The sequence below is a fragment of the Astatotilapia calliptera genome, chromosome 4, assembly GCF_900246225.1.
Source record: "Astatotilapia calliptera chromosome 4, fAstCal1.2, whole genome shotgun sequence".
Lineage (NCBI taxonomy): Eukaryota > Metazoa > Chordata > Actinopteri > Cichliformes > Cichlidae > Astatotilapia > Astatotilapia calliptera.
Window position 1 is genome coordinate 25,369,968 of NC_039305.1, and position 8,897 is coordinate 25,378,864.

The 8,897-nt window shown below is 38.2% G+C and overlaps 1 long non-coding RNA gene across 1 annotated transcript; it reads right to left on the minus strand.

Moving 5' to 3' along the window:
- Positions 1 to 574: 574 nt before the first annotated feature.
- Positions 575 to 1,283, minus strand: LOC113020066 (uncharacterized). Its single transcript, XR_003272149.1, has 3 exons — positions 1,178 to 1,283; positions 732 to 1,021; positions 575 to 622 (listed from the first exon to the last, which is right to left on the minus strand). It is a non-coding gene; the product is annotated as an uncharacterized LOC113020066 (long non-coding RNA).
- Between the last annotated feature and the right edge of the window lie 7,614 nt (positions 1,284 to 8,897).

Here is an 8,897-nt window from a genome sequence, read left to right on the forward strand (position 1 = left end):
TCATATCTGTTATTAACCTCTGTCTCTCTTCCACAGCATGTCTTTATCCTGTCTTCCTTCTCTCACCCCAACCGGTCACAGCAGATGGCCGCCCCTCCCTGAGCCTGGTTCTGCCGGAGGTTTCTTCCTGTTAAAAGGGAGTTTTTTCCTTCCCACTGTTGCCAAAGTGCTTGCTCATAGGGGGTCATATGATTGTTGGGTTTTTCTCTGTATCTATGAAGCGCCTTGAGGCGACTTATGTTGTGATTTGGCGCTATATAAATAAAATTGAATTGAATTGAATTGAATTGCTTTTTCAAAATAAAAGTCCTATGAAGGTTTTATGAATTTTCTCAGCAGTGACCTTAAACAGTTGTCCAAACACACAGTGGAATATATCTATAATACACAGAAACACAAACTTGTGCAGAAATTATATTTTAATCAAAGTCACATGTGAACTATTTACAGAAAATCATATTGTGGGATTTTGACTTTTTGCCCATACACAATGTCAATTTCTTCAAGTCCGTCCTCGTTGGTTGATGTCTCCACCATAGGACGATTCAGTCTCTCCCACAGCTTTTTTTTAATGCTTCTCCCCAGCTCTAAACTGTAGGGACGTTTGCGGCCATTCTTGGACCTGCAAGAAGAAATTCAATCAAAATGATGCATGTGGTCAAAAACCATACTGTAACCATTTTAGAGCTGGCGATTTTAAAAAGTGACAGGACATTTGGAGACAAACGTACGTCAGCATGCTATCTACCACCTCATGGTAGACTCGCTGATAATCTTCCACTGAGAGGTTGTGGATTTTTAAAGGGCTGTCACTGGAGCTGGTTGGCTGGTGGTCGGTACTGCATGGCTCGGGTCTGGGGGGCAATTATTTTGACACTGGCAGGTCATCATGTGAGATTGCAGAGGGAGGCACTGAGGTCTTTGGAGGTCGGGAAGAACTGGATGCTGGGCTTCGCTTCCTTTTCCGGGGCTGACTGACTGTTCTGTCACGGCGCCGGGGCCTCTGGGTTGAATTAACAACCTGGGAAAGGTCAGAAGCACACAAGGGAATGTCAGTAGTTAATAGCAACCTCATTTTTTTTCAAACAAGACAAAAATATAAATTTGATGAACCACAATGAAGTCCAAACTTCAAAACCCTCAAATGATTCTGTTCCTGAAATTTTACACATCCAACCTGGTCCTTGCTGCAGCACGGTTGTTTCCTGCTGGCTCTGGGTTTCTTTGCATCACGGGCCTGGCATGCAGTGTTTCTCTTACAATAATTATGGTCTTTGAGGTGATCGGGCACCGTAAGCTGCAGGTATACACAAAAATGACAGTAATGCAGACATCAGTTAGTAGTTCATGAAACATTTAAAAAATAACAAACCCTTTCATATGTCCATAAACTACTTAAACCACTCGCACGGTTGAATAACTTGTCCACAGTGATTGTAACGACAAAAAATATCCAACATGTTCACATAAAATCATAAGAACTAAAACCAGGACAATGCATCAAGGTCAGTGTAATAAAAGACGTGTCAACTTATGGGCTCGTCGTGTTAGAGCTTCACTGCTGCATACCCCCAAATGACATGTCAAATAATAATTTGCATAAGCTAAACAAACACCAAAGTCCATGTTGTATTAAACTCTAATTTCTGTTATAATCATTGCTGCTTATTGCCGTTTTTGAACAATGCAGATGCACAAAATACCTTTGTAACTGGCCAAGATTGGTCACGTGTGGCACTTATATGGTTTAAAATGACATGTAGGATATAAAGAAAAGCAAGCTACAATAATAGGAGAGCCCTGCCTTGTGTGTGGGGGGTAATGAGTTCAAGATCATCATTAGGCTGTGGTGTAATGAGGGACCTCTACCCAGAGGTGACTGTCTTATCAGGTGAATAATTGTAGCATAAGCCACAATGAAGAAGGAGATTAAAACTTTAGTTAAAAAAGCCCAAAAGCAGAAGCTTTGAGGATTTTAAAGATGATCACAGTTACATGTGGCTCCTGTAAACATGTGACAGTGTGTGTACATTTGAGAATTCAGATGATGCTGCAGAACATTGCTTGCATATTTGTAAATAAACACTTTGGGGATTAGCTTTTCTACAGTGAATAAAGTCTCAGTGTTTACTTGTTTTATTCCCTGATTTTAGTTTTAAATACAAAATAAAGGCCCCCAATCAGGAACACGCACAGCCCCCCCCCCCCCCCCCCCCCGCCCCCCAAAAAAGCTAGAAACAGGCCTGGTGATCATTATGCACTTGAGTTAATTCGAGATGTAAGATACTCTACTTATTAGCAAAAACTGAACATTTTTATCCCAGCTGCAAACTTTGGTGACATGTCTGCCACAAGATCATTTAATACACGCAAAAGAAAACGTTATTATAGGTAACATACTAGTTTAAATGACTTTATGCACAGTTTACCCGTTTACAGCTACAGTGCAACAGTCTAACATGCAAGTATAACTCCCACGTGCACAGGCCTAAGTTTTTAATGCTTTTTATCCACATTTGTGTCGTCTATATTTTCATGTTGCCCTGTTGCAAAGTGAACTCTTTCTGGCCGTCGAGTAAATATTCAAAACTTATTGAAAACGATCATAAAATCTCACATTTTCCATGATGGATGATGGTTGCTGGGTCGCTTTCCTCCGTGACATGGGAGTTGGACACTTGTAAGGCTGCAAGAAGTCTTGAGCAGAAAGTTGTCTTACTTTTGCAGAAATTTTCAGAAATCCCTTGTAGCTTTGCACAACACGCCGAGTGAAATCTGTCTGAACTATACCAAAAGATGCAATGCAAATAGAACCTGGAGACGCATAGCAACCACGCAACCTGTCATGTTAAATCACGCATTTTTGTACCTACTGTTAAAAATCACTGTAACAATTGTTTTTAGTGAGTTTTTCCCTCAGTTCAACCTCAGTTATGGCGGCTTTTTTAATATTTAGGCATCCACATAATTACTCCATCAAAGTGGTGCGTAATGATCATACGAAAATACGTCAAAACAGAGCAAAAGTGGTTTTATTTGCCACAGCATATCACAGCAGCTCATTGTATTTGAAAACTACTGGATTTCATAAGTTGTGCTTATTTTATAAATGGCCCGGAGAGTAGCAAATTCTCTCTTTCTACTCACTGTACTGAACCCGCTGCACTACCCACTTTCACCAATAGGTGTCACCCTTTTACCGTGGAACCAGCTATGTACAGCTCCAAAGTCAATCGCTAGAGAGATCTGTTGCAGTAATAACTTCTTTCCAAAAGGTGTCTGTATAAAAATCTCTGTTATGCTCTGTCAGTTTGCAGTGCCTTAGTCTGTGGTGACATTTTTGTTGGCTCATGCTCATGAATCCACATGCAACGCACCCTCTGTCCCAGCCTCAGAAATGGATTTAAGACGTTTTAGTTTGATATATCACCCTGTGGTCAGTTTTTGACATTCGTTTTGTTGCGGTCTTCAAAACAGAAAACAGTTACATCTGAAAGAAGATTTTAAATAAAACAAAAAGGGACAATTATATAATACATAATAATACATAAATGTAAATTGTCTGTTTTTTATACAGCACTTTTCTGCTCCACTTGCACACTCAGAGCACTTTATGAAACATGCCTCATTCACCCATTGACACACACATTCATACCCTTTTATAGTGTTTTTTAAATAACATTGACATGCATTCTCACTCTATACTGTTTATGGCATACAGTATCTGCTTTGTTGTTGCATCACTAAAAGAACTTTTGCTTAAGCAACATGAACCCAGATGGTTTAAAAAACAAAAACAAAAAAACGAATGACTACAGGGAGTGCAGAATTATTAGGCAAGTTGTATTTTTGAGGAATAATTTTATTATTGAACAACAACCATGTTCTCAATTAACCCAAAAAACTCATTAATATCAAAGCTGAATCTTTTTGGAAGCAGTTTTTAGTTTGTTTTTAGTTTTAGCTATTTTAGGGGGGTATCTGTGTGTGCAGGTGACTATTACTGTGCATAATTATTAGGCAACTTAACAAAAAACAAATATATACCCATTTCAATTATTTATTTTTACCAGTGACACCAATATAACATCTCCACATTCACAAATATGCATTTCTGACATTCAAAAACAAAACAAAAACAAATCGGCGACCAATATAGCCACCTTTCTTTGCAAGGACACTCAAAAGCCTGCCATCCATGGATTCTGTCAGTGTTTTGATCTGTTCACCATCAACATTGCGTGCAGCAGCAACCACAGCCTCCCAGACACTGTTCAGAGAGGTGTACTGTTTTCCCTCCTTGTAAATCTCACATTTGATGATGGACCACAGGTTCTCAATGGGGTTCAGATCAGGTGAACAAGGAGGCCATGTCATTAGTTTTTCTTCTTTTATACCCTTTCTTGCCAGCCACGCTGTGGAGTACTTGGACGCGTGTGATGGAGCATTGTCCTGCATGAAAATCATGTTTTTCTTGAAGGATGCAGACTTCTTCCTGTACCACTGCTTGAAGAAGGTGTCTTCCAGAAACTGGCAGTAGGACTGGGAGTTGAGCTTGACTCCATCCTCAACCCGAAAAGGCCCCACAAGCTCATCTTTGATGATACCAGCCCAAACCAGTACTCCACCTCCACCTTGCTGGCGTCTGAGTCAGACTGGAGCTCTCTGCCCTTTACCAATCCAGCCACGGGCCCATCCATCTGGCCCATCAAGACTCACTCTCATTTCATCAGTCCATAAAACCTTAGAAAAATCAGTCTTGAGATATTTCTTGGCCCAGTCTTGACGTTTCAGCTTGTGTGTCTTGTTCAGTGGTGGTCGTCTTTCAGCCTTTCTTACCTTGGCCATGTCTCTGAGTATTGCACACCTTGTGCTTTTGGGCACTCCAGTGATGTTGCAGCTCTGAAATATGGCCAAACTGGTGGCAAGTGGCATCTTGGCAGCTGCACGCTTGACTTTTCTCAGTTCATGGGCAGTTATTTTGCGCCTTGGTTTTTCCACACACTTCTTGCGACCCTGTTGACTATTTTGAATGAAACGCTTGATTGTTCGATGATCACGCTTCAGAAGCTTTGCAATTTTGAGACTGCTGCATCCCTCTGCAAGATATCTCACTATTTTTGACTTTTCTGAGCCTGTCAAGTCCTTCTTTTGACCCATTTTGCCAAAGGAAAGGACGTTGCCTAATAATTATGCACACCTGATATAGGGTGTTGATGTCATTAGACCACACCCCTTCTCATTACAGAGGTGCACATCACCTAATATGCTTAATTGGTAGTAGGCTTTCGAGCCTATACAGCTTGGAGTAAGACAACATGCATGAAGAGGATGATGTGGACAAAATACTCATTTGCCTAATAATTCTGCACTCCCTGTACATAACAAGAGAGAAACAATGACTGGACTGTGCAATGTGGATTTCGGTAAGTGTATAAAAGAGGCAACATTTCCTTGTTCCATGTGGTCATAAACAGGTTGCTCTTCATTCTAAGAAAGAGCTGGATGTTTACAGAAGATGTGACGGTGTCACCATTTAGTTAGAAAAACAAAACAAAGCTACACTGTCAAAAAAAAGTTCTGCAAGTGTTTAAACCATTAAAAAAAATAAAGTAATCATTTAAAGCACAAAAAATGATGAAAGGAGGTTAAAGTTTTATTGATTTTTGAGATTATGAAGCTTTTGCCTCAGGCCTGTGTCAAGAAACATTAAAGCTATGGAGCAGTTCCAATAAAAAGTTGTGCTGTTACATATTTGAAAGATTACCCACACAAATGTCTGTCAAAGAAATTGTTCATCCATCAGTGAAAGAACAGAAGATACTCTATCTATTCATTGGCACACCTTCAAACCTGGTAAGAAGACGGTAAGAAGTAAGAAGTGCAGGGCACATAAGGAAGGTAAATAACAAATATGCACCTTTACTGGCGTAATGCAAAAACAGGAAAAAGTCCCAAAGAGCTAAGCTGTGCACAAGGAAATAAAACAGAACAGGAATCCAACACCTGAGCACAAGAAAAAGGAAGACAGGTGAACACCTTAACAAAGGGGAAAGTCAAGACTATCCACTACGTTGACAAAAGTATTAGGCCAAACTCTTTGAATCTTTGAATTTAGATGTTTTCAGTCCTGTGGCCATAGGTGTGTAAAATGTAGTACCAAGCCATGCAGTCTGCCTTTATAACATATTGTTTGTGAATGAACAGGTTGTTCTTAAGAGCTCACTGAATTTGAGTGTGATAGTGTGATAGGATGCAACAGTTGCAACAAGTTAGTTTGTGAAATTTCTTTGGTCCTACATGTACAACAATCAGCTGTTAGTGCTATTGTTGCAAAGTGGGAACCACAGCAACTTAGCCATGAACTTTTAGAACGTGTTCTCGCTGAGTGCTGAGTCTATAGTGTGTAAAAATCACCAACGCTCTGTCAACTCAAAGCTGCAGAGTTCCAAACCTCACAGAGAGCTGGGCATCTTTTATGCCCAGCTCTCCTCCACTCTCAACATACCCTGGAATAGCAGCTCGAAGAAGGCTCACAACACCATATGTTGAGAGTGGAGGAGAGCTGGGCATCTTGTATGCCCAGCTCTCCTCCACTCTAAACATACCCTGGAATAGGAGCTCTCAGGATGGTCACATAAATCAGTCAACCTCAAAGAGCAATTAATATTACTCCCCAACATTATCATATCTGCTATACATAATAATAATAATAATAATAATAATAATAATAATAATTAAAAGAATGCCAAATATATCCAAGATACTGACAGGTGAGGGGATAAACTTTCAACAGTTAAAGCAGCACATCATCTGCCAAAGCCAGTGGCCTATTTTTCATATTTCAAGTAAGCAGTCTGAATCTGTACCAAGATCTTCATTTCCTCATGCTCCACCTCTTCACCCACTTTCAGGAAATTCGCTGACAGATATACAAACAGACAAATAGCTCTATGTGTCTGATCATATTGTAATTAAAGCATGGGAAGCCCCAAGCATCCCGACAATGTGGTATTTTACTTTTGAACACTAGGTGTTCTAGTCTTTGTGGCTGTACTTCTATTAAACTTCTCAAAAGGGATTCATGTATTTTTTCTTAAACCAACAAGTATTTATTTGTACTTCATGCTCTGTGTTGACCAGTATATCAGTACTAGTGCTGATATTAAATGGGTTCTGTGGAAACCATTCCACGTGACTGAGCGAGAAGCAGTTTGCCTCTCAGTCTAATAAACCCTTCACTGCACAAGGAGCCATTTTTGGTAACTTAAATGGACATCAACATTGACCTCGTTATGACTCACTGTGATTTCGTAGAACCAGGTGAATTTCTTCCAGTCAATCAGCAAAGATCAGGTTATGTGGCAGATAATGCAGTGAGATCACTGCATCAGCTCGATCAGCCTGAAGTATTTCAAACTTCAGCGTTCTTCAAGAATTCAGGAAACTGGGTGTTTTTGGCCTTAGCTACTCACACACTTGTCATCATCAGAGATGGGCAGTAACACGTTACAAGTAATGTATCATTGTAATCCGATTACTTTTTTCAAGTAATGAGTAAAGTAAGGGAGTGTTTTACTTGCATCTATTTGAAATAGTGAGTGTAAACAGAAAAAAATATATCTTATTTTATATTCTGGAATATGCAGAAAATAGGTTTAATTGTCAAAGACTGTTGCATATAATTTAATTTTTGCTTGATGCAATGTGCACAAAGTTAAAAGATTAAAACTAATAAAACAAGTTTTGAAAAGAGACTTTTTTATTTGATTACATTTTGTATGATGTATTATGCAGAAAAAGTAGAATTGGGCTGAAAGGTCTATTGCTTTATTGCCTATTCAGGTTGTGTATCATGTTTTTAAAAAGTAACTAAGTAACTGAGTAACTAACTACTTTTGAAAATAAGCAGTCAGTAAAGTAACGGGATTACGTTTTTTTGGAGAAGTAATCAGTAATTAGTTACTAATTTTTTTTTTCAAGTAACTTGACCAACACTGGTCATCATAACATCAAACAGGGGTAACTTAATGAAACCCTTGCATTAGAAAAACTTAAAAGATTGTTTAACTTTTAGAAATTAGTGAAATGTGTAGTATAAAGATGGTGACCTGTTTACTTAAAATTAGCAGCAGGTATTAGACATTGACCAGACGGATCTAAGGAGCCATGATATCTCCAAAACAAAACAAAACAAAACAAAACAAAACAAAACAAAACAAAACAAAACAAAACAAAACAAAACAAAACAAAACAAAACAAAAAACAAACAAAAAAAACTCCAGAAAAACAAAAAACACTCCTAATAAATAAATAAATAAATAAAAAAATAAATAAATAAATAAATAAATAAATAAATAAACATAGAACATAGGTAAACAGGATATTTGATGTTGCCAGAACCTTGCATATCACTGTACAGTGATCCAGTGACAGATTTGACCCATTTATACATCATTTTCTTTATTCATTTATTTTTTGTGACCTTATAATAGTTTTATTATACTTAAATCACATATATTGGTGTTTACTTTTACTGTAAGTCTTATTACTGCTAAAATTAACGGAATAATTCAATATTTATAATTTATTTAATTTTAATTGAGTTGCATACAAAAAATGTGCAGAAACCACCACTAGTTAGAAGGCAATTTGTCTACTTCTTGTTACATAGTTACAATTTCTACATCAGTATTTTGCTTTCAGTCGATTTACTGTTCTTTCAAAACTGGCTGACTGACTCAAAAATGTACTCGCTTTTGTTTTGGAGCTGTCTACTGTATTAGGATGTGCTCGATTCAGAGAGTTAACTAGAATGAACTTAAATCTTTGAAAAGAAGTGTAAATGTTTAGCCACATTCTGTTATTACCGCATTATTATAGCAGCGTCATCAAGT